The following is a 27,025-nucleotide window of genomic DNA, read 5'->3' as shown; positions in this document are numbered from 1 at the left end:
GCTATCAATTGGCTGCCCCAGTGAAAATTACAGGTGAGTTACTGTTGGCCTCCAGGAGCTGGTTTGGGACCCAGACACAGTCCCAACCTCTGTTTCCCATGCTCAGAGGGAAAATCCAGCCCCACGTGTCTATAAGTCTGTTATTCCCACCATGGCAACATCTAAATCTTACTCATTCCATTGCGGGGAAGATGAAGAAGTACCAGGAAGAGATTTCCCATATGTTGTCTTGGATCTAGTACAAGATGGGCATGGTGTTGATGCGGTTACTGCTGAACTAGCAAACCAGAGGTGATGGGTACAAATACTACAATGGCAAATTGTTTAATTGAATTCAAGTAATTCAGGTAAATTGGCAGCTTGCACCCAAATAATAAACCATTTCGTGACTGGATTGTTGCAAAAACCTAACTGGTTCATGAATAAATTGAACTTGTCACCCTTATCTGGTCTGGCATATGTGTGATTCCAATCCCATATGATGGCTGGAATTTTACATTGGGCTGGAGGCCCCGCCCACTGGCCAAAAATTCGGGGGCATAAGAACATAAGAAATAGGTGCAGGAGTCGGCCATTCAGACTCTCAAGCCTGCCCCGCCATTCAATAATATCATGGCTGATCTGTCCCAGGCCTCAATTCCTCTTTCGGGCCTGCTCTGCATAACCCTCGACTTGCCGAGATTTCAAAAATCTATCTACCTCCTCCTTAGTGACCTAGCCTCCACAACTCTCTGAGGTAGAGAATTCCAGAGATTCACCACCCTCTGAGAGAAGAAATTCCTTCGCATCTCAGTTTTAAATGTATGCTCCCTTATTCTGTAACTATGTCCCCAGTTTAAGATTCCCCCACCAGTGGAAACATATTCTCAACATCTACCCTGTCAAGCCCCCTTTGAATTTTATATGTTTTAATAAGATCACTTCTCATTCTTCTAAACTCCAATGAATAAAGGCCTAACCTGTTTAGCCATTCTTGATAAGACAATGCCTTCATCCCAGGAATCAGCCTAGCAAACCTTGTCTGAGCTGCCTCCAATGCTAGTATATCCATCCTTAAATACGGGGACCAAAACTGTACGCAGTACTCCAGGTGTGGCCTCACCAACACCTGTACAGTTGTAACAAGACTTCCCTATTTTTAAACTCTAACCCCCCTAGCAATAAAGGCCCAAATTCAATTTGCCTTCCGAATTACTTGCTGCACCTTAATGCTAACTTTTTGTGTTTCATGTACAAGAACACCCAGATCCCTCTGTACTGCAGTATTTTGTAGTCTTTCTCCATCTAAATAATATTCTGCCTTTTTATTCTTCCTACCAAAGTGGATGACCTCACACTTTCCCACATTGAACACCATCTGCCAAGTTTTTGCCCACTCACTTAACCTATCTATATCCCTTTGCAGATTCTTTGTGTCTTCATCACATCTCTTCCCACCTATTTGTGTATTGTCAGCAAATTTGGATACACTACACTCTGTCCCTTCCTCCAAGTCATTAATATAGATAGTAAATAGTTGAGGCCCTAGGACCGATCCTTGTGCACCCCACTAGTTACGGCTTTCCAACCTGAAAAAGATCCATTGATCCCGACTCTCTGCCTTCTGTGTGTTAGCCAATCTTCAATCCATGCCAACACATTACCCCAATACCCCGAGCACTTATTTTGTGCAATAGCCTTTTACGTAGTACCTTATCGAACGCCTTCTGAAAATCCAAATACATTACATCTACTGGTTCCCCTTTATCCAGTCTGCTTGTTATATCCTCAAAGAACTCTAACAAATTTGTTAAACATGATTTCCGTTTCATAAAACCATATTGACTCTGTTTGATTGCATTATGTTTTTCTAAATGTCCTGCTATTTCTTCCTTAATAATAGACTCTAGCATTTTCCCAATGACAGATGTTAAGCTAACTGGTCTATAGTTTCCTGCTTTCTGTCTCCCTCCTTTCTTGAATAGGGGTGTCACATTAGCGGTTTTCCAATCCACTGGTACCCTACCGGAATCCAGTGAGTTTTGGTATATTATGACCAATGCCTCAACTATCTCTGCAGCCAGGCCTGGAAGCCACACTATAATTTTACGTGGCCCAGGCCCTTAATTGACCACGGGTGGGACTTCTGCTCGTCTGAGGCAGGAAGTCCCGCCTCCAGGAACTGCGAGCCAATCAGCGGGCCGGCAGCTCTTCAGTCTTAGCAGCGCCACTGGGAGCGGTGGCCACTGCTGGGACTGTGCCCAGCCAGACTAGCAAGAGGGATGCTGGCCCCGGAATGAAGGTAAGTGTGTGGGGCCTCGCTGGGGTAATCAGTCGGCCCCTGGCGAGACAAGAGGGTTGGGTGGTGGGAGGGGTGGGGAATGTAGTTCAGTGGAGGTGGCATGTGCCTTTGGAGGGCCCTCCATGGGGCACAGGATGCCCGATCAGGAGGGCCACCACACCCCCACCCCGCACCCCCGCAGCCCACAAGGAGGCTGCCAGGTTTTACTGAGGGATCCTGAGCTGCCCGCCATTAAGTGGCAGTTAATTGGCCACAAGGGTCTCAATTGACCTGGGGCGGGCGGGCCGCTTCTCACTTCCGCCACTGCTCATAAAATTGCAGTGGGGGCAGGAAGACAACGGGAGTGACACCCCCCTCCCACCCTACCTCCCACTCCATTTTACACCTCCCACCTCCAGCCCTCTACTGTGGGGTGGGGGGGGGCGTATTGTGAAAGAAAAGTAGCAAGGCGGCCCACCACTAACTAGGGATAGGTTATAAATGCGGCCTTGTCGGCCTCTTCCGCATTGTGAGCAAAAGACAAATATACAGAGTCATCGACCTGAAATGTTAACTCTGTTTCTCTCTCGACCGATGCTGAGCTTTTCCAGCATTTTCTTCTTTTTTATTGCATGGTCACTGCCTCAGTTGGCATCTTGATCCATGGCCAACCAAAAGATACAGAAAGGAACAGGATGAAATTCTTTGAAAGGAAAAAGGCACTGTTAAATTGAAGACAAATGTTGATCTGTCAAATCTTGCACATTAATTTCTTCCCAGCCTTCGTCTATTTGGCCGTCAGGCTGGCTGACATTGTTTTCCTTTTGCAGCCTGTGAGAAATTTTCTTAGGGTTGGGGAAGGGGGGACATCAATGTGTTACTGTGACACCCAATTGTGAAATGTCTGACACTCATCACCAGCCAGTGAGACCATGTAAATGACAATGTAATCTCCCTGTGCCAAACTGTAAATGACTGTGTGGAAGCAATAACAACAGATTCAAATAATCTAACCCGCGACTGAGAATGAAAGCAACCCAGTTGATTCTTGAACTAAATGTTCGTAAAATGGTCAACATTTAGGAACGTTGCACAAATCGGATGTTCATATTTTTAATCTTGTTGTCACAGAGTCAGAATCGGAAAATATTTTAATATTTCATAACTACATTAAATAGCTCTGATTTGTTGACGGCTTTTTGGCATTAACATTTTTAAGAAAATCACTGTGCTCTTTACACTAGTTAATGGATTCGATTCATTATTTTGGCTTGTGAAACAAACAGGCGGTTAAGAAAATAAGGTGAAAGTGGGTCAGGGAATACTGTTCAGCAGAGAAAAGTTCGAATGGGATTTGTGACGCAGTGTTTTAAGAAAAGTACCATTGTTCTATTTTCAGGCTGACACCCAAACATCATATTATTACCCACAATGAGGGAAACCACTGCCCAGGGATCAGTCTGTGAGCTTGTTGCTCACAAGTGTTCTTTTGCAACATTTGTTCCAAGTCAGTGCACTGGTGCAGTCTGCAAAACCTTATTGAGGGAAACATAATGACCTATTACACGGGTGGCTCCTGCATCCCAGTTACAGGAAATGGATGAGTGTTAAGAACATGTGGTTCGAAAGGAACTATCAAACAGGGCAAGTCTGTTTGTGTTACTCACATTAGGCTTTCCTGAATGTTTTGATTGAAGTCGCGAGGTAGATTTTTTTCTTGCCCATGTTTGAGTCTAATTTTTGCCACAGTTTGTTTGTGTTCATGCCCAGGCTGATGGTGCCAGTGATAGAGGGTAGGGTAGCTTTCTTGGCATGCTGCCAGATGAAGAGATTCCTGCTGTTGCTACTTTCTTACTCTTCCTGCCGGGGGGAGATAAACAAAGTAAGTGAGAAAGGACAAAAAAAAGGGCTTCATTCTGGCACAAAGTTATTTTCCTCAGACAGCCAGTCTGTTTGAATCACTTTGCAGTCAAATGCCCAGAAATGAGCCAGACACTCCCCTGAGGCTTTACTTAATCAAAGTTAAAGCAAAATTATAAGTGTACATATTGGGTGCTAAACCTCCAAAATACTATGGTGGAGAATCTTTTTTCAGTAAAATCCCTTCCTTTTGCCATTTGCCTCTGGGTTGAGATCTTTAATATGTAAAAGACCCTCCCCCCTGCTGACATACTGCAAAAACATATGGGATCCATTTCCAACTCCCTATCTGCCTCACTCGCCTCACTCGCCCCACTCACCTCCTATGCAGAGCAATAGCCCAATGAAAACATCAGCACAGCACATACTACCCCATTCCAGCTAACATCTATGTCACGGGGGCCTTGAATCAGTAACCAGGCAGAATCCTCATTAGCCCATGTAAATCAGGGCCCTATGGTGCCAGTAGGACCCTGATGCACTTTTGAAGTGCAAAAAATGGAGCACATGCCTTGCAGGCTCCACCCATTAGCAGTTGGCACTGAGTGTCCAAAGTAGCCATTCTTCAGAGGAGCACTGCAGGCTGCTCTAAGCAACATGAGAAAAAGAAGCTTTAAGATAACTTTTTGTAGGTCCAGGAGGGACATGAGTGCTCACCCTGGCCTCACAAAAATCAAACTCCACATGTCTCCTTCCCCGGGACTGACAACCCCCCCGCCTCTTTATCTGGCCTGCTCTGGATGGGGACTATGACATAGCTGCCAAGTTTCCGACACCTTCCAATTGTGGTGAGCTATTCCACAACTGCGAGTAGCTCACCAGTGGAATGTTAACAAGACCTCTAAATGCTTCTATTGGGTGGGCGGTATGCCAGCTCTGCCCACCTTCTGCCCGATAAAACTTGCCATTTGGAAATCAATCCTGTTGTAGTGTTTGGCAACCAGAACGGTGCCAGCTGGTGGAAGGAGATGTTGGGAGTGAGGTAGGATGGAAAAATCATTTAATCTCACCCCCGCCTGGCAGAAACCAGGACTGGAGTGTGCAGCTAAAATGCAATGGGAAACTGCTTCCAGCACCTCTCAGTACTCTCAACTGCAATTTTAAACATGCAGGCACCAAAGATACCTGCTTGAAATCCGTGGGGTCCTTGTTTAAATATGCAGTTCAGGTCCCAATCATATAATCAGGACTTGACTACAATAAGAACCCCAGGCCTGGGTGGGGAAGCCCCTGTGGCTTCCCTGTAATGTCAAACCTGCTGGGAGAAGGATCCAGGTTCAGAAGAGGCCCAGCAAGCTCTGTTTGTTTAAATTATTTGTCGTTTCCAGGCTGGCTAGAAGGAACTTTTCCGTTTTAGTCCCCCTTTCTCAACTGCGATTGCCACCAGTGCCCCCAACCCAATGTCACAGAGCATCTGCCTTAGTGCTAGGGGGGGTTGTTCCTCTTGGTCACTGGTGGCGGTCGCCTGCTGCCTGATATTTAATGACTGGATAGCCGCTTATCACCGACTACTTGGCCATTTTGGTCAGGAGGTCAGCCAGCAGAATCTTAATGAGGCCTGGCTATTCATATCAATTGGGCCACCCTGCTGCTGGTCCCAGACAAGCTTACTGCTCAGTTAGGCCACAATCCTGCACAGGGAGTTAAAATCGACACCATAAACTCAGACAGTAAAACTCCAGATTAAAAAAAAAACAAAAACTGATCCATATAAATGTTCATTTGTTGTGGCGTTACTTGCAAAATTAAGAGAAAAATATAGGTGTGCGTCTTCCTGTGACTTTCTATAGGGGAGCTTTAATTGGCTGGGTGAGGAACTGTCATGGTAACTGATGCTCATTGAAAAGAGCTCTTTCTATCAATATAATTGGGCCGCAATTTATGGGGAGAGAATAACTTTTGTGAAATGTGATCGGAATTAATGAAAGTAGAAAATAACCTGCTGGAAAATTGAAAACCACAAGTACTGAAGAAAATATACTTAACCAATGAAGAGGAAAATTGATATGCATTCAGAAAAGAAAATTGATGCCTGAACTATCTGCCGTCGATGGGAATGAATAACATGGTGGAATCGAATCTGTGGTTTTACTTTATAGCATCATCCAAGCTACCTTATTGTTGTGTCACAGCACCGAGGAATCAACTCTACTCTTATATGAATGTGCATATAACTCAGCCTCCCCTTGCACAAAATCATAGAAAGAATGTATCTCACATGGACATTATTCTGCCTCTTCCCCTTTAGCAGTAACGTACTTTGGAGGAAGGCCTCGCTCTTCAGCATTTCGTTCTTGCATTTGTCCAGGAGCAGCCACTTAACACTCAGCTATTGTTTGTGGATGGGTGGGAGGACACATTCAGATTAATAATCTCAATGGACTCCAATTTTCAAATCAACTCAATGAAGTAGATTCCTTGATCTCTGCCCTTCAGCCTGCCAGCCCATAGTTTATCCACGCAGGCAATGATTAATTCTCCCCACTGCTTTGTGTCTCTCTTTCATTGCTGACAGCTAAATCAGTATAATCGTGGACAATGCTGTGGTGATATATTTGGACTTTGAAAGAAAAGTTTGGCATGGCCTTCAAAGGAGATTACAGGTTATAGCATTGGGAACTGATTGGTTAGTAAAAGGCAGAGTGTACTCATACAAAAGCAAAATACTGCAGTGGCTGGAAATCTGAAATAAAAACAGAAAATGCTAGAAATACTCGGCAGATCTGGCAGCACCTGTGGAACAGAAACAGTTAATGTTTCAGGTGAATGACCTTTCATCAGAACTGGAAAGAGATAGAGATGTAACAGGATTTAAACAAGTACAGAGGCAGGGAAAGAGGGGAGGAGGGGGAAATAACTAAAGGGAAGGTCAGTGACAGGGTGGAAGGCAGGAGAGATTAAATTGCAAAAGGGATGATGGTGCAAGGCAAAAGGAGATGGTAATGGGACAAGTAAAGAAACAAAAATGGATGTACTCATAACTGGGAATTTTTTCAGATCGGAAGAAGTGATAACAAGTGGAGATCCACATAGATTAATTCTTGGGTTTCTGCTTGTCACTAATATGCTCAGTGAAATGATTTAAGTACTAATGGCATAAAATGATATGTAATGTTGAACTATTGCAGTGAGCTGAGGGTAATTTGAAAGGAACTTAAAGAGATTGTACACCTTGGCACATGCATAACAAATGGCTTTCAATGGAGATTCATTCATGGGATGTGCGCGTCGCTGGCTAGGCCAGCATTTGTTGTCCATCCCTAATTGCACTTGAGAAGGTGGTGGTGAGCTACCTTCTTGAACTGCTGCAGTCCATGTGAGGTAGGTACACCCACAGTGCTGTTAGGAAGGGAGTTCCAGGATTTTGACCCAGCAACAGTGAAGGAATGATGATATAGTTCCAAGTCAGGATGGTGTGTGGCTTGGAGGGGAATTTGCAGGTGGTGGTGTTCCCATGCATCTGCTGCCCTTGTCCTTCTAGGTGATAGAGGTTGCAGGGTTGGAAGGTGCTGTTGAAGGAGCCTTGGTGAGTTGCTGCAATGCATCTTGTAGATGGTACACACTGCTGCCACTGTGCGTCAGTGGGGATGGAGTGAATGTTTGTGAATGGGGTGCCAATCAAGTGGGCTGCTTTGTACTAGATGGTATCGAGTTTCTTGAGTGTTGTTGGAGCTGCACCCATCCAGGCAAGTGGAGAATATTCCATCACACTCCTGACTTGTGCCTTGCAGATGGTGGACAGACCTTGGGGAGTCAGGAAGTGTGTTACTCACCGCAGAATTCCTAGCCTCGGACCTGCTCTTGTAGCCACGGTATTTATATGGCTACTCCAGGTCAGTTTCTGGTCAATGGTAGCCTCTAGGATGTTGATAATGGGGGATTCAGTGATCATAATGCCATTGAATGTCAAGGGGAGATGGTTATATTCTCTCTTGTGGAGATGGTCATTACCTGGCACTTGTGTGTTGCGCAAATGTTACTTGCCACTTATCAGCTCAAGCCTGGATATTGTCCATCTCTTACTGCATTTCTATACGGACTGCTTCAGTATCTGAGGAGTTGCAAATGGTGCTGAAAATTGTGCAACCATCAGTGAACATCCCCATTTCTGACCGTATGATTGAAGGAAGGTCAATGATGAAGCAGCTAAAGATGGTTGAGCCTAGGACACTACCCTGAGGAACTCCTGCAGTGATGTCCTGGAGTTGAGATGACTGACTCCAACAACAACAAACATCTTCCTTTGTTCTAGGTATGATTCCAGCCAGTGGAGAGTTTTCCCCCAGATTCCCATTGACTCAGGTTTTGCTAGGGCTCCTTGATGCCTTACTGGGTCAAATGCTGCCTTGATGTTAAGGGCAGTCACTCCCACCTCATCTCTTGAGTTCAGCTCTTTTGTCCATCTTTGAACCAAGGCTGTAATCAAGTCAGGAGCTGAGTGGCCCTGGCGGAGCCCAAACTGAGTGTCAGTGAGCAGGTTATTGCTAAGCAAGTGCTGCTTGATAGCACTATCGATGACACTTTGCATCACTTTACTGATGATCGAGAGTAGACTGATGGGGCGGTAATTGGCTGGGTTGGATTTGTCCTGCCTTTTACGTACAAGACATACCTGGGCAATTTTCCATGTTGCCGGGTAGATGCCAGTGTTATAGCTGTACTGGAAGAGTTTGGCTAGGGGCGCGGCCAGTTCTGGTGCACAGGTCTTCAGTACTATTGCCGGAATGTTGTCAGGGCCCATAGCCTTTGCAGTATCCAATGCCTTCAGTCGTTTCTTGATATCACAAGGAGTGAATCAAATTGGCTGAAGATTGGCATCTGTTATGCTGGGGACTTCAGGAGGAAGCCAAGATGAATCATCCACTTGGCACTTCTGGCTGAAGATTGTTGCAAATGCTTCAGCCTTATCTTTTGCACAGATTTTCTGGACTCTGCCATCATTGAGGATGGGGATATTTGTAAAGTCGCCTTCTCCAGTTAGTTGTTTAATTGTCCACCACCATTCACGACTGGGTTTGGCAGGTCTGCAGAGCTTTGACCTGATCCGTTGGTTGTGGGATTGCTTAACTCTGTCTATTGCATGCTGCTTACTCAGTTTGGCACGCAAGTAGTCCTGGGTGGTAGCTTCACCAGGTTGACAGCTCATTTTGATGTATGCCTGGTGAAGCTCCTGACACGCCCTCCTGCACTCTTCATTGAACCGGGGTTGATCCCCTTGCTTGATGGCAATGGCAGAGTGGGGGATATGCTGGGCCATGAGGTTACAGATTGTGGTTGAGTACAATTCTGCTGATGCTGATGGCCCACAGCGCCTCTTGGATGCCCAGTTTTGCATTACTAGATCTGTTTGAAATCTATCCCATTTATCACAGTGGTTGTGCCACACAACACGATGGAGGGTATCCTCAATGTGAAGACGAAACTTTGTCTCCACAAGGACTGTGCGGTGGTCACTCCGACCAATACAGTCATGGACAGATGCATCTGCAGCAGGCAAATTGGTGAGGACGAGGTCAACTATGTTTTTCCCTCTTGTTGATTCCCTCACCACCTGCCGCAGACCCAGTCTAGCAGCTATGTCCTTTAGGGCTTGGTCAGTAGTAGTGCTACCGAGCCACTCTTGGTGATGGACATTGAAGTCCTCCACCCAGAGTACATTCTGCACCCTTGCCACTTTCAGTGCTTCCTCCAAGTGCTGTTCAACATGGAGGAGTACTGAGTCATCAGCTGAGGCGGGCAGCAGGTGGTAATTAGCAGGTTTCCTTGCCCATGTTTGACCTGATGCAATGAGAGTTCATGGGGTCTGGAGTAGATTTTGAGGACTCCCATGGCAGCTCCCTTCTGACAGTATACCACTGTGTCGCCACCTCTGCTTGGTCTGTCCTGCTGGTGGGAAAGAACATAACCGGGAATGGTATCGAAACATAGAACATCGAAAAATAGGAGCAGGAGAAGGGCATTCGGCCCTTCAAGTCTGCTCCACCATTCAATACGATCATGGCTGATCATCCAAACTCAGTACCCTGTTCCCGCTTTCTCCCCGTATCCCTTGATACCTTTAGCCCTAAGAACTATATCTAACTCTTTCTTGAATATATTTAATGATTTAGCCTCAACTGCTTTCTGCGGTAGAGAATTCCACAGGTTCACCACTCTCTGGGTGAAGAAATCTCTCCTCATCTCAGTACTAAATGGCTTACCCCTTATCCTTAGACTGCGACCCCTGGTCCTGGACTCCCCCACCATCGGGAACATCCTTCCTGCATCTAGTCTGTCCAGTCCTGTTAGAATTTTATAGGTTTCTATGAGATCCCCTTTCATTCTTCCAAACTCTAGCGAATACAAGCCTAATCGACCCAATCTCTCTTCATACGTCAGTCCTGCCATCCCAGGAATCAGTCTGATGAACCTTCGCTGCACTCCCTCCATAGCAAGAACATCCTTCCTCAGATAAGGAGACCAAAACTGCACACAATACTCCAGATGTGGTCTCACAAGGCCTTCTATAATTGCAGCAAGACATCCTTGCTCCCATACTTGAATCCTCTCGCTATGAAGGCCAACATACCATTTACCTTCTTAACTGCCTGCTGCACCTGCATGCTTACTTTCAGCGACTGGTGCACAAGGACACCCAGGTCTCGCTACACTTCCCCCTTTCCCAATCTATCACCATTCAGATAATAATCTGCCTTTCTGTTTTTGCCACCAAAGTGGATAACCTCACATTTATCCACATTATACTGCGTCTGCCATGTATTTACCCACTCACTCAACCTGTCCAAATCACACTGGAGCTTCTCTGCATCCTCCTCACAGCTCACACACCCACCCAGCTTTGAATCATCTGCAAGCTGGGATACATTACATTTAATTTCTTCACCTATATCATTAATATATATTGTGAATAGCTGGGGTCCCAGCGGTACCCCACTAGTCACTGCCTGCCACTCGGAAAAAGTCTTGTTTATTCCTACTCTTTGTTTCCTGTCTGCCAACCAGTTCTCTATCCATGTCAGTACCTTACCCCCAATCCCATGTGCTTCAATTTTGCATGCTAATCTCTTATGTGGGACCTTATCGAAAGCCTTCTGAAAGTCCAAATACACCACATCCACTGGTTCTCCCTTATCTATTCTATTAGTTACATCCTCAAAAAATTTCAGTAGAGTTGTCAAGCATGATTTCCCTTTCGTAAATCCGTGTTAACTTTATCCAATCCTGTCATTGTTTTCCAAGTGCTCTGCAATTACATCTTGTATAATGCATTTTCCCCACTACTGATGTCAGGCTAATTGGTCTATAATTCCCTGTTTTCTCTCTACCTACTTTTTAAAATAGTGAGGTTACATTAGCTACCCTCCAATCCATTGGAACTGTTCCAGAGTCTATAGAATTTTGAAAAATGACCAGCACTGTGTCTACTATTTCTAGGGCCACTTCCTTAAGTATTCTGGGATGTAGATTATCAGGCCCGGGAGATTTATCAGCCTTCAATCCCGTCGATTTCCCTAACACCATTTCCCTACTAACACTGATTTCATACAGTTCCTCCTTCTCACTAGACCCTATGTTCCCCAACATTTCTGGGAGGTAATTTGTGTCCTCCTTAGTGAAGACAGAACCAAAGTATGTATTTAATTGGTTTGCCATTTCTTTGTTCCCCATTATAAATTCCCCCGCTTCTGACTGTAAGGGACCCACATTTGTTTTCACTAATCTTTTTCTCTTCACATATCTATAGAAGCTTTTACAGTCAGTTTTTATGTTCTCTGCAAGCTTACTCTCATACTCTATTTTCCCCTTCTTAATCAATCCCTTTGTCCTCCTTTGCTGAACTGTTTCTAAACTGTTCCCAATCCTCAGGTTTGCTGCTTGTTCTGGCCATTTTATATTTCTCCTCCTTGGATCTAATACTATCCCTTATTTCTGTTGTAAGCCATGGTTGAGCCACCCTTCCTGTTTTTTTTTGTGCCAGACAGGAATGAACAATTGTTGTAATTCATCCATGCACTCTTTAAAGACGAGCCATTTCCTATGCATTGTCAACCCTTTAAATAACGTTCCCCAATCTATCATAACCAACTCACGCCTCATACCTTCATAGTTTTCTTTATTTAGATTCATAACCCTAGTCTCAGAATCAACTCTCTCACTCTCCATCTTAATGAAGAATTCTATCATGTTATGGTCGCTGTTCCCCAAGGGACCCCACACAACAAGATGGTTAACTAATCCTTTCTCATTACACAATACCCAGTCCAGGATGGCCTGTTCTCTAGTTGGTTCCTCAACACATTGGTCCAAAATACCATCACCTATGCACTCCAGGAATTCCTCCTCTACAGTATTATTGCTAATTTGGTTTGCCCAATCTATATGTAGATTAAAATCACCCATAATTACAGTTGCACCCTTATTGCATGCGTCTCTAATTTCCTGTTTCATGCCATCCTCTACATCATCACTGCTGATTAGTATGATTCAGTGAGTATGACTATGTCAGGCTGTTGCTTGACTAGTCTGTGGGACAGCTCTCCCAACTTTGGCACAAGCCCCAGATTTTAGTAAGGAAGACTTTGCAGGGTTGACAGTGCTGGGTTTGCCGTTGTCATTTCCGGTGCCTAGGTCGTTGCCAGGTGTTCTGTCCGGTTTCATTCCTTATCGATTTTGTAGTGGTTAGATACAACTGAGTGGCTTGTTAAGCCATTTTAGAGGGCATTTAAGAGTCAACCACATTGCTGTGTGTCTGGAGTCACATGTAGACCAGACCAGATAAGGACAGCAGACTTCCTTCCCTAAAGGACATTAATGAACCAGATTATATTAAGCATAACTACAAATTAATGGGAGACTTTCAATTGCTGGCTGCCCATTTCTCCAGTGAGTCCATTTTATCTGCCTGAATCAATGGGCTGAATTTTTTGGTGGAGGCTGTTGTTTGACCCCACTCCAGCTGGCAGCATGACCCTGAGGTGGTATTTTACCAGCAGCAGCTAATTAACAAGCTGTCTCCAGAGCCACCTTCCAATGGAGGACCGGCAGCTCAGCAGCCTTGGCAGCATCACCGCTAACAGTGCCCTCTGCTGAGGCTGCAACTCCAGGATGAGGGAACCTCAATGGCAAGGCACCCTCAAAAAGTGGTGTTTTTTTTTCCTGGGAAGCCATGGCCAGGCAGGCAAGCCCCGATGATTGGGGGTGAGGTGGAGGGTGTGGTCGTGGTGATTGGTGGTGTTGTTACCAGGGGTGCAGTGTAAGGGTCTGAAAGGGTTAATGTTTGAGACTGTGAGTGTTTGAGACTGTGAGAGTAAACTCCTCCCACTGTAGTGATGATGATGTAATAATCACATGGGTATTAGACCGAGAAGAAGGTTGAAGCAGCACAAGGTGTGCTGGCTTGATAGGCTTGTGGAGAGTGTAAATAGTTATCTCTGTATATAATAAATGAGTTATTCTTTAGCCCTACAAAGAACCTGAGACTTCTTTAAACACTTGACCTATGCTACAACAAGACTCAACATGGTGGCAGTGGTAAGCAACCAAAGAATTTAAAGAGGAATACTTGCTGGTATAGTAAAGCCTGAAGTTTGGAGAAAACTGCTTACCCGCAGAAGAGGCTGTGAAGCACACTGGAGCTCCTCCAACATGGGCAGTCGGGAGTCAGTGTATGAAATGCAGGCTGCACCACAGAAGCATCGTGGCCTGCAAGAAGAATCCAGCGATTGCGTGGGTCGCGTTACTAATAGTTAGGGATTGGGTAAGAAGCCTTTTGAAAATGTTGAAGTAACTTTCTAATGTCATTGTGTACTGAAAGAAAAAAAGGGGGAGAAATCCAACTCGTGTACTTGGGCTGAACGCAAGGGCGAAGAGCAATAAATCCCCAAAAAGCATGTGAACTCCCGAAAAGAGCGGGAAATGCCTGACAAGCGTGGGAACTACTGGAGAAGAGCGGGGACACCTCCATTAAAGCAAACAAGCCTAAAGGGAAAAAAATCTTAGAGAAAGGGGAACACCCTAAATTAAAAAAATAAAATAAATATAATGTATAAAATAAATGAGTTACTCTTTAGCCCTACAAAGAACCCAAGACTTCTTTAAACAACACTTGACCTAAGCCACAATACACAACAGCAGGGGTGCCATTGTCACGGGGTGGGGGGGGGGTGGCCTCTTCATGGACCTGGATTGGCCATCAAGGCGGGCTTCCCTTGGGAATCTGCTGGGCAGGTCATCGAAACTTTCCATGGCAAAAACTCCAAACACAAAAGGGGAAGGATAGGAGGTAACAGCAGTCTAGATTGCCTGAATATGAGCACAATTTACACCTGAATGGTTAGAAATCGGTATTTTCTTTGACACAAGTGGAAATATACCATACATAGACAATTTTCTGAGAACAGCTCAGCATCACAATTATTTATAAATCAAATTGCAAATTTGGATGAGTGGAAGAATGCACTACTAATTTAACTTAAGTGAAATTCAGGCGTGGTATTCACCCATTTATTTTAAGCAGGGTTAACACGTCATCCAAATGTGTTAAACTTTTACCGATTAACATCACACAGAGTCAATTTTAGGCTTAAATATGCACTAGCAGCATCCCATTCAATGCCCCAGAATGCACTGTGCAATGCCCATCCTTTAAATACAATCTCCAACACCCTCCAGCCTTCGAATACTGCCTCAGGTTTTATAGAGTTCTGAAAAAATATTTTCCAAGCATTCCAAAGTTCCAGCTTTAATCCAGGATCTATTCCATCCAGTCCAGAATATAACATCCTTCAGCTTCTGCTCAGCAAACTTTTTCCTAACCTCCCTTGGGTAGAAATGACTGTCACATTATTTAAATGCTTGTCGCACTTGCATCAAATTCCTCTCTGCAATATTATTTAGAGACTGTCTTAAATTTATGTCCCCTTGTCCTGGACTCAAGCTCAAGTGGAAACAATTTCTCCACATGCTGTCTCTTTCTTTCTTGCTCTCTTTTCGGTGACCTTTATGGCCTCGCTGTCATATTTGACCCCAAGATGAGCTTCCAACAACATATCCGTGCCATCATTAAGACTGCCTATTTCCCCCTCCGTAACTGGTCTCGACTTTACCCCTGCCTCAGCTCAACCATGCCTTTGTTACCTTTATTGACTATTCCAGCACACTCCTGGCCAGGCTCCCACGTTCTACCCTCTGTCAACTTGAAGTCATACAAAACTCTGCTGGTCTGTACTCACACCAAGTCCCGTTCATAATCACCCCCATGCTCGCATTTGGCTCCCAATTAAGCAGCGCTTCAATTTTAAAATTCTCATCCTTGTTTTCAAATTCCACCATGGCTTCGCCCCTCCCTATCTCTAATCTCCTCCAGCCCCAAAACCCTCCAAGCTATCTACACTCATCTAATTCTGGCCTCTTCTGCATTCCCTGATTTTAATCGCTCCACCATTGGAGGCCGTGTTTTCAGCTACCAAAACCCTAAGCCTGTCTACCTCTCTTTCCGCCTTTAAGACACTGCTTAAGACCTTCCTCTTTGACCAAGCATTTGGTCATGTCTTATGCCTTATGTGGCTCGCTGTCTAATTGTGCTTTACAATGCTCCTGTGAAGCACCTTGGGATGTTTTATTACATTAAAGATGCTCCATAAATATAAGTTGTGGTTTTTGATATAGGTGTCAGCCATGGCTCAGTGGATAACACTTTCACTTCTGAGTCAGAAAGTTGTGGTTCCTAACTCCCACTCCAGAGACCTGAGCACATAATCTAAGGTAACATTCCAGTGCAGTACTGCAGGGGAGCTGCACTGTCAGGTGCTACCTTCAGGATAAGATATTAAACCAAGGTCTTGTCTATACTCTCAGGTGGGCATAAAAGATCCCATGACACAAGGCTGAGAACAGTAGGTTGGTTTTTTTGGTGTTCTTGAGCAAGAGCACTAAAACGGCGTTTGGTATCATTGGTGTTTGTGAGACCTTGGCTGGCGCATTAAAACAATGACTACACTTCAAAAGTACTTCATTCTTTAATTTGGGATGTCCTACAAATCTGAAAGGGACAAAAGAAGGACAAACTTGTTCATATGACAATGACATCCAGTTTATATTTCCAACATGATTGTCATTCTGATTTTCAGTTGTCCGATATTGAATTGTGGATGAACCAAAACATTCTCCAGCTTATCATTGGCAAAGCTGGAGCCACCGAGCTCCCACCAAAATTCTTTCCTGAAACATTTCTCCACCCATGCTACTCGCTCAGGCTGAACATATTTATTTAGAGATACAGCACTGAAGCAGGCCCTTTAGCCCACCGAGTCTGTGCCGACCAACAACCACCCATTTATACTAATCCTACATTAATCCCATATTCCCTACCATCTACCTACACTAGGGACAATTTACAACAGCCAATTTACCTATCAACCTGCAAGTCTTTGGCTGTGGGAGGAAACCGGAGCACCCAGCAGAAACCCACATAGTCACAGGGAGAACTTACAAACTCCACACAGGCAGTACCCAGAACTGAACCCAGGTCGCTGGAGCTGTGAGGCTGCGGTGCTAACCACTGCACCACTATGCATATGAATGCATGACCTTTGTATCCTGGTTGGTGCTGACTTTCAAACCCTGTAACCATCATCACCAAGACATCTATTGCTGTCTTTGTAGTATCTCCTAACCCTATCTTCACCACAAACCCCAATATTGAAACACAGACCCATGCTTTCATCACCCCCTTGCGTGATTTCCCCAACGCTCTTCTTGCTAGCCTCATGGCCTGCTTCCTACACAATCTCCAACTGATCCATAACTTCACTGCTCATCCAACACTGCGTCTCATGCAGTCAAGATCCGTGTCAATATGATAAACATACCTGAATTACAGACTCCACAAGAGCCTTAAACTTAGAAGGGAGGCTGAAAAGATAGTTTAGCTGTAACTATTTCATGCAGAGGACAGTGAATGTATGGAATGGACTGGCAAGAAAGACAATGGAGAAATTAGATGATAGAGGTTGTGACAGGTACCATGGAATATATTTCCGAGATGAATCACAATGATCTTTTCCAGTCCTGTGTGCTTATATATTCCAATGGATATTATTACATTTGTGCTTATATGTATTGTTCGCTATTTTATGGAAAGCAGAGGCAGTGCTGAATTTGAATTAGTTTCATACCAGGCAAATTAAGTTATTTTCAAAAAGAATAGGCAAATTCAAACTGCCTTGGGGTTTCAGTTTGCTCCAATCTCATCACTGTTAAGTGAATTGCTGAAATAAAATTAGAAAATGTCAGATTCACTCAGCAAGTCAGGCAGCATCTGTGGAGAGAGACAGAGGATTAATGTTTCGGGTCAATCAACTTTCATCAGAACTGGAAGATGTGGGAGAGGAACAGCATTTAAGCAAGGGCAGAGCAATGGAAAGGTTGTGGGGAGGAAGGTGGTGCAGGAAAAGAACATAAAGAACATAGTGTGATATGATGCTGGGAAGGAGGGATTAATTGTCAAATGGGATGATGGTGCAGGGTAAAGACAGGTGTTAATGAGAGCCAAAAGATGGGTTCAGAGGAAGAGTAAATGGTTTCTGCATGATAGCAGAGCAGGAGGGAAGCATGGAAAATCTGGCTGAGAGAAGGATTCCAGCTAGAACATAGAACATAGAACATAGAACATACAGCACAGAACAGGCCCTTCGGCCCACAATGTTGTGCCGATCCTTTGTCCTCTGTCAAGGACAATTTAATCTATACCCCATCATTCTCCTTTATCCATATACCTATCCAAAAGCCTTTTGAAAGTCCCTAAAGTTTCTGACTCAACAACTTCCCCGGGCAAGGCATTCCATGCCTCGACCACTCTCTGGGTAAAGAACCTTCCCCTGACATCCCCCTTATATCTCCCACCCTTCACCTTAAATTTATGACCCCTTGTAACGCTTTGCTCCACCCGGGGAAAAAGTTTCTGACTGTCTACCCTATCTATTCCCCTGATCATCTTATAAACCTCTATCATGTCACCCCTCATCCTTCTCCTTTCTAATGAGAAGAGGCCTAGAATGTTCAGCCTTTCCTCGTAAGACTTATTCTCCATTCCAGGCAACATCCTGGTAAATCTCCTCTGCACCCTCTCCAAGGCTTCCACATCCTTCCTAAAATGAGGCGACCAGAACTGCACACAGTACTCCAAATGAGGCCTTACCAAGGTCCTGTACAGCTGCATCATCACCTCACGGCTCTTAAATTCAATCCCTCTGCTAATGAACGCTAACACCCCATATGCCTTCTTCACAGCCCTATCCACTTGAGTTGCAACTTTCAATGATCTATGCACATAGACCCCAAGGTCTCTCTGCTCCTCCACATGCCCAAGAACCCTACCGTTAACCCAGTATTTTGCATTCATGTTTGTCCTTCCAAAATGGACGACCTCACACTTTTCAGGGTTAAACTCCATCTGCCACTTTTCAGCCCAGCACTGCAACCTATCCAAGTCCCTTTGCAGACGACAATAGCCCTCCTCGGTATCCACAACTCCACCAACCTTTGTATCATCTGCAAATTTACTGACCCACCCTTCGACTTCCTCATCCAAGTCGTTAATAAAAATCACAAACAGGAGAGGACCCAGAACTGATCCCTGCGGCACGCCACTGGTAACTGGGCTCCAGGCTGAGTATTTACCATCTAAGACCACTCTCTGCCTTCTATCAGTTAGCCAATTCTTAATCCAACTGGCCACATTCCCCACTATCCCATGCCTCCTGACTTTCTCCATAAGTCTACCATGGGGGACCTTATCAAATGCCTTACTAAAATCCATGTACACCACATCCACTGGTTTACCCTCATCCACTTGCTTGGTCACCTGCTCAAAGAATTCAATCAGGCTTGTGAGGCAAGACCTACCCCTCACAAAACCGTGCTGACTGTCCCGAATCAAGCAGTGTCTTTCCAGATGCTCAGAAATCCTATCCCTCAGCACCTTTTCCATCAACTTGCCTACCACCGAAGTAAGACTAACTGGCCTGTAATTCCCAGGGTTGTTCCTATTCCCTTTCTTGAACAGGGGCACAACATTTGCCACCCTCCAATCACCTGGTACCACCCCCGTCAGCAGAGAAGATGAAAAGATCATTGCCAGCGGCTCTGCAATTTCATCCCTTGCTTCCCATAACATCCTTGGATATACCCCGTCAGGCCCGGGAGACTTGTCTATCTTCAAGTTATTCAAAAACCCCAACACATCTTCCCTCCTAACGAGCACTTCCTCGAGCTTACCAGTCTGTTTCACACCGTCCTCTTCAGTAATACACCCCTTCTCATTCGTAAATACCGAAGAGAAGTACTCATTCAAAACCTCACTTATCTCTTCCGGCTCAACACACAGTCTCCCGCTATTGTCCTTGACCGGACCTATGGTCCCCCTAGTCATCCTCATATTTCTGACATACGCGTAAAAGGCCTTGGGGTTTTCTTTTATCCTACCCGCCAAGCATTTTTCATGCCCTCTCTTAGCTCTCCTAATCCCTTTCTTCAGATCCTTCCTGGCCATCTTGTATCCCTCCAGAGCTATGCCTGTGCCCTTTTTCCTCAACTTTATATACGCATCCTTCTTCTTCCTAACAAGACTCTCAACCTCTCTTGTCAACCACGGTTCCCTCACATGACCATCCCTTCCCTGTCTGACAGGGACATGCTTATCAATGGCCCCTACTATCTGCTCCTTGAAAAAGTTCCACATTTCGACCGTGCCCTTCCCTGCCAGCATATGCTCCCAACTTATGCTCCTCAGTTCCTGCCTGACAGCATCATATCTACCCTTCCCCCAATTGTAAACCTTGCCCTGTTGCACATACCTATCCCTCTCCATTACCACAGTGAATGCTACAGAATTGTGATCACTATCTCCAAAGTGCTCGCCCACCAACAGCTCTATCACTTGCCCTGGTTCATTACCTAGTACCAAATCCAATATTGCCTCCCCTCTGGTCGGGCAGTCTACATACTGAGTCAGAAAAGCTTCCTGGACATACTGCACAAACACTACCCCATCCAAACTATTCGATCTAAAGAGTTGCCAATCAATATTTGGGAAGTTGAAATCCCCCATAATTACTACCCTGTGACTTCTGCTCCTTTCCAAAATCTGTTTCCCAATCTGCTCTTCCACCTCCCTGCTGCTATTGGGGGGCCTATAGAAAACTCCCATCAAGGTGACTGCTCCTTTCCTGTTCCTGACCTCAACCCACAGTGCCTCAGTCGGCAGATCCTCCTCGAAAATTCTTTCAGCAGTTGTTACACTATTTCTAACTAACAATGCCACCCCCCCACCTCTTTTACCACCATTCCTAATCTTATGAAAACATCTATAACCAGGTACCTCCAAAAACCATTCCTCCCCCTCACCTATCCACGTTTCAGTGATGGCCACAACATCGTAGTCCCAAGTGCCCATCCACGCCTTCAATTCACTCACCTTATTCCTGATGCTTCTTGCGTTGAAGTATACGCACTTTAACCCTTCTCCGTGCCCATCTGTCCTCTGTGACAGTGCTACCTTCCCCAATACCTCACTACACTCTTTGTCTTTCTGAGTGGACCCACTGGTCCCTGGATTACAAGTCCGGTTCCCATCCCCCTCCCAAACTAGTTTAAACCCTCCCGAACAGTACTAGCAAACCTCCCTCCCAGGATATTGGTGCCCCTCTGGTTCAGATGCAGCCCGTCCTGTTTGAACAGGTCCCATCTTCCCCAGAATGCAGTCCAATTATCCAAGAACTGGAAGCCCTCCCTCCTACACCATTCCTGCAGCCACGTGTTCAGCTGTGCTCTCTCCCTATTCCTAGCCTCACTATCACGTGGCGCCGGCAACAAACCAGAGATAACAACTCTGTCCGTCCGAGCTTTCAGCTTCCAGCCTAACTCCCTAAACTCACTTCTAACATCTGTGCCACCCTTCCTTCCTACGTCGTTGGTGCCAATGTGCACCACGACCTCTGGCTGCTCCCCCTCCCCTTTAAGGATCCTGAAGACGCGATCACAAACATCACGGACCCTGGCACCAGGGAGGCAACAAACCATCCGTGCGTCTCGCCTGCGCCCACAGAACCGCCTGTCCGTACTCCTCACCATCGAGTCCCCGATGACTAGTGCTCTCCCATTCTCCCTCCTTCCCTTCTGAGCCACAGTGCAGGACCCCGTGCCAGAGGCCCGGTCACTGCAGCCTGCCCCCGATAGGCCGTCCCCCCCAACAGTATCTAAAACTGTATACTTGTTGTTGAGGGGAACGACCACAGGAGATCCCTGCACTGACCTCTTCCCACCTCTAACTGTTACCCAGCTGCCTTTGATTTGTGGAGTAACGACCTCCGTGTAGCTTCTATCTATCAACCCCTCAGCTTCCCGAATGATCCTCAGTTCATCCAGCTCCAGCTCCAATTCCCTAACACGGTCTGATAGGAGCTGGAGACGGATGCACTTCCAGCAGGTGAAGTCGGCAGGGCCACCGGAGGTTTCCCTCACCTCGAACATTCTGCAGGAGGAGCAATACACTACACTGGCTGCCATTTCTTTTATTCAATTACCCCTTAGTTAAGTACAACTATAGATATTAACAAAAACAGTAAATAGCTTACCTGTTCAGTCCTTTTTGGTTAGAGGAGGAGGGTAAAAAGGGTCTTATTATTAGGTTAGAGGAGGAGGATGGGTGGGAGACACTACATGTGTAGTGGCTCGGGTTTACTCAGCTCCGCACCTTTAAGGAAAATACCTACCCAGGAGTCCTCGCTGCCGACCAGCTTCCGGTTCCTCCGGCGCCAAAAGAAACTCAAAGACAAGGAAAACAGTAAGTAAAACAGTAAGTACTTACTTTTAAAATTGATAATTGATAAATTGGTTCTAGCTCATTGAAAGTCAACTTCAACACATCACAGCTTGTTTGTAAATATTGATAGTATTTAAATATTTAGATTATTATGCATTCCCCTCACTTGTACATTGGCTTTTGACCAGGCAGAATTTGACAGTGTGAGCTGAGTCTGAATGCCCAATAATAGTGGATTGAAGTCATGTCAGAGGTTAAAATGTAAAAAACTCTGGAACAGCGACCAGAGCCACCTCAGATCCATTCACTTCCAGTTTTAACCGAGACATAACAAGGGACGGGAAGCAGGTTCGTCATGTATGAGGCTACTTTGAACTACAGGTGGCTGGGTTCCTAGGCCTTGGGAAACTTGACAGCTGAAAGAAGGTGAGAAGGCCTGAATCCATGAGGTAAGGGCCTTTATAGCATGGCTTGTGGACCAGGAGCAACAGGAGTGCTTCCTTCAGCCTCAACAGGAAACCCTCGCCCACCAACAATCTTTCTGCTCCACCGCAGACCACCATCTGCCCCCCCTGAAAACCATCTGTTCTCACCCCGACAGACATTGTACATCCCTCCACCAACTACCATTGATTCGCCCAGACCACTCTCTGCTCCCCATGATCACCATCAGACACCAACCCCCCACAATTGGGAACCCTATGATCTTCATTGGACAGCCCCCTGCAACCCTTACAATCCAGACCCTCCTTCCCACACTGATCAGGACCCACCCTCCTCTCGTGACCCAGCCACCCACCTCCCCCTTGCAATCGGGATACCCGCCACCACCACCACCCCCCCCCCCCTCCCAACCCCCTGCCACAACTGGGCCACTCGCCACTATTTCTCTCCCTCCCTTAATACACTTACCGGCTCCCATAGACTTCAGCCTTGTGAAGCAGGCGTCTCACCTGAAGGGCCTCCTGTCTGTCAGTCAGGCTGACTGTGGGCGGGAACCCTACTTAAAGGAGCCCTGCAGTTAAATTCTGCAGGATGTTCGGGAAATCGGTTCCTCCGAGTTTCTTGACCTCACAGCAGGCCCCTTCCCCCGGACCATCCCATAGACCACCACCTGCGCCCACTCCGCAGACCACCACCCATCTCCTTGCCTGCCCCGATCCGCAAGCACAGAACTGGCCTCCAGGCTAAAGTCCAGGGCCAGAGTTTGGGAATTAAACTCTAGGCCAGCGAGCATTCATAAAGGGAAATGACAAATTAGCATTTCATATGTACACCCTTCATTGGAACTGGAGTTCTGTAAGATGTATGATTACTGTTGTAGCACTGCAGATTACTTATTAACAGATTGCGTGTTTCAACAGGCAATTTCAGCTGCCTGAATAACAAGTTGTCGCTTTGATTGACCACATCTTTCAGAGCCTCCGATCCAAAGGCTTAAAGGAATTGTCTGCTTATATGTAATCTTTGTTTTCTTTTCCTCACTACATCAGCATAAGTGATTCTCTCGAATTTCTGTGACTTCTTTCGGAAGCAGTCACTGTGCACATGACATGCGGGCTCAAGGAACTTTTACAAGCCGATCGAAAGGAAATTAGTCAACTGCTGTCAACCCTGGTGCTCAGTATTAGCTTAATGACTTACACAAATCAAACATTACAGCCCCAACATTACGCCATGAAATTCCTTGACGTCTGATCTTTGCTTTATTGCTGCTCATAGTTCATTGCAACCCGTAGTAATTAATACCATTGCATTTTAAGACACGAAGGGGAATTTTAACACCAGTGAAAACTGGGCAGAATTTGAGTTAAAATCCAAGTGGTACACTTACCACACCTTTTCTGCCCTGTAACTATTTTAAGGCCACTGTTTTTGTGCGTGGCTGAGGGACCCACCCGACTCATATATGCAAATCAAGGTTCTATATGTTAGGTAGGACCCCAATGCTATTTCAAATGCCTACTGAACTTATGACAGATGGACACCTAGCGGATGGCCCCTTTAAGGTAAGCGCAAAACTTATTTTTGGAGGAACACTTGCTGCTGCATCAAGCAAAACCCTCTTTGAACACCTTAACCACTGTTCCCACCCTCTCTCGCTCCACCCCCCATACTCCCACTCCCAGCCTGGTGGCCCCTGGGCTTCTGAATTTTTGTCGGCCCAAATCCAGCAAGCTGCCTCTGGATGCCCATTTCAAGCAGGATTTCATAAGGCTTGGTTAGAGACCAGGCTACACACTGCAGCTCTTGCAGGCCATCCCTTGTGTGCTGGCAGATTCCTGTTCTGGAGCTAAAATTCCTCCCATGGAATGGAATACAGGGACTGGACTTTCCCTGCAGGCTTCTGAACCCTGCCATCAGGCTCAAATGGGGGTCAGAAGCCACACTGTGTGGGAATCAGTCACTCAATGTGATTTTCCCCGGAGCGGCCAATTAATGGCCAAAGGGCGGGCTTGCCATCCAATTAAGGAGGGAGGGCAGGCTCTCGAAGCTGGAGGGCCAAACAGGGGCCTACCAGCTTGAAAGGAGCAGCAGGCTGCAGTGGAAGGTAAGTGAGGGAGAGGGTGCTTCAAAATGGAGGTGCCCTCTTTTCAACTTTTTAAAATTTGAAATAAAAAATGGTCTTTGCAGCCGGGCCACCGCGGATGGCGAGGGGGTGTAGGGGGGATTTGCGCAGGGTGGGGGGGAATCCTCTTTAAATGGTGGCCTGCGGTTGCTGCTGCACCCACACGGACAGGGAGGGCTTCTAAGCCTGCCTGAAGTGCTGGCCCTTGGTGTGCTGCTGGGAGGCTGCCTCCAGACAGCTAAACTGCCCCCTGCCGCCACCGAGAACCTGGAGGCCGACTTCAATTGGCCTTAAGTGGCTGTTAATTACTTGTATTGGCTACCCGCCGTATGTGGGTAGGTAGCCATTCTGCTCCTCCTGCCCCACCTCAGGGAAATATGCCTGGTAGTGGGGAACTGGCACACAGGCCTGCACCCCTATTTGTACTGCCCATCCACCTCTGCTCTAGGCCCCAGTGGGGCCTCAAAATCTAGCCCCAGATACCTGTTTTAAATAAAATACGCAAATTTAGGCCTCTGATAAAATAGTGACAAGAGGAATTTTAGTGTGCTAAGTCTTCGTACACGAGTATTCCACAGCATAACCTCAGGGCTTAGATATTGGTTATACCCATGTAAACCTGTTTAAAATTATCTGAAAGCTAAAGATGTTGAAGTATAATAAATAAGTATATCTTCCAGCCTCAATCCTCAGAAACAAACTGTTATTCATATTTCTTATTTATCAAGCTCATTCTACAGTCACAACCCCCTGTGATATGAGAATAGATGATAATGGAGTGATAATTCAGTGCTTGCACCCAGGTTTCAACATTCCACGAATAATACGAGCAACGCTATAGTTAATATGGGCTTGTATTTCTCAAACGCTACTTCCCTGGTGTCAAAATTGGAGATTGTAAGGATAAAAAAAACTCAGTTTTTTGCTCCCAACTTGTTCAAGTAAGGAACATAAAAAACACTCGAACATCAATTTAATATAACCAGCAAATAGTCAGTCATTTATAACAGGTATCCATTTTCCATTCTTTTATACAATGCAAAGCAAAATTATTCAAAGTGTCAGTGAAATATGATCAACAGTCAATCAGAGCTCCTGGTAAGGTCCCATCACCCAAACTGAGATGGAGAATGATTCAGCGACAGAGAAACTGAAGTTGTGAAACTTTCTATTTGCATATCCCAGGAAGCAGTTGCACAGATAAGAAATTACATTCCAAATGATTAGATTAGGTGAATTAAACAGATTAAACAGACAGATTAGGTGTGTTGCTTAATTAGAGGTGGCAGCCTTTATATAAGTCTGAAAAAAAGGAGTTGGGTAAGATAGGGGAGAGGCAGGGAGGGGAGAATGAGGGGGAAGTGGGGTGTTTGAGTGATTGATAGGATATCTGTTGAAAATGAAAGCTTTGTCTATGAGTATCTTACAACCTTGTTTGTTACATCAAGCTTTCATATTTTGCAAAGAATTATGGAGGATTTTCATCCTCGACCGTACTCACATTGTTGTGATCTGGAAAGATGGTGGAAGTAGATTCTCTGGTAACTTTCAAAAAGGGAATTGGATGCTCATGCAAAGAAAAACATTTGCAGTGCTCTGGGGAAAGAACATGGAGTGTGAGACCAATTGAATAGCTCTTTCAAAGTGCCAGCACAGGTACAATGGGACAAATGGCCTCCTTCTGTACTGGATCATTCTATGATGCTGGTATTAACAGGAAGGCAGAGAGGGTCCATGGGAGGCCAAAAAGGGTCAATGAAATTGACAAAGCTGGGGATGTGGAGGTCCTGCCGTTAACATTTTGTTAGGTCGATCTGCTACTCAGCAGCTAGCCAAATGGGCAACCTATCCGGCGGGAGGGATAGATCGCCAGTGGGACAGGGCATCAGCCAGGGAACATTTACGATGGTTCCCAATAATCGGGAAGGGGAACAGGCCTACGATCAGGAGGGCTAGAGGCAAGTTGGCAATGGAGGCTAGATGGAAGTTGGCGAAGAGAGCTGCAGGGAGGCTGTAGGTTTCATTGAGTGTCCTAGGGGAGGAAGGGGAGGAAGTGGTGCTCACCTGCTCCTTCTGACCCACGAGGAGTCCTGAGCGAGGTGCTTACCTTGTGGAGCTGGCAGCTCCCGCCTCCCTTTCACTGCTGGGTTCCTTGTCCCCAGTGAATTATAAATCAGGCCCTGAGTTGCACTGTGGGAACCTAATTTAAACATATATCTCCACGATGGGGCACTTGGGACATCTGATATCCAGCACCGTAAAAATGGTGCCAGATGTAATGGGTTACAAGCATTCCCTGGAAAAGGTCAGGCAGTTCCCTATGCAAATACTTTGCCGTCACCGGGCAAGGTCCATATAGATTAATGAGAGCTGATTTTATTGTCTTTTGAACGTCCCCTCCCCCGGCCCTGACCATTTACTGCCTGTTGTAATATCGAGGCCTATGATTCCATGA

At 45.8% G+C, this 27,025-nt stretch overlaps 1 long non-coding RNA gene across 1 annotated transcript; it reads right to left on the bottom strand.

Annotated features, from left to right (window-relative positions):
- Positions 1 to 3,426: 3,426 nt before the first annotated feature.
- On the bottom strand, positions 3,427 to 26,794 carry LOC137376752 (uncharacterized). The gene is made up of 3 exons (XR_010976291.1): positions 26,678 to 26,794; positions 26,072 to 26,166; positions 3,427 to 4,120 (listed from the first exon to the last, which is right to left on the bottom strand). It is a non-coding gene; the product is annotated as an uncharacterized lncRNA (long non-coding RNA).
- Between the last annotated feature and the right edge of the window lie 231 nt (positions 26,795 to 27,025).

This window comes from Heterodontus francisci, chromosome 13 (genome assembly GCF_036365525.1).
Source record: "Heterodontus francisci isolate sHetFra1 chromosome 13, sHetFra1.hap1, whole genome shotgun sequence".
Lineage (NCBI taxonomy): Eukaryota > Metazoa > Chordata > Chondrichthyes > Heterodontiformes > Heterodontidae > Heterodontus > Heterodontus francisci.
The sequence above is the reverse complement of the archived record's forward strand: the minus strand, read 5'-3'. Positions and strand labels throughout refer to the sequence as shown.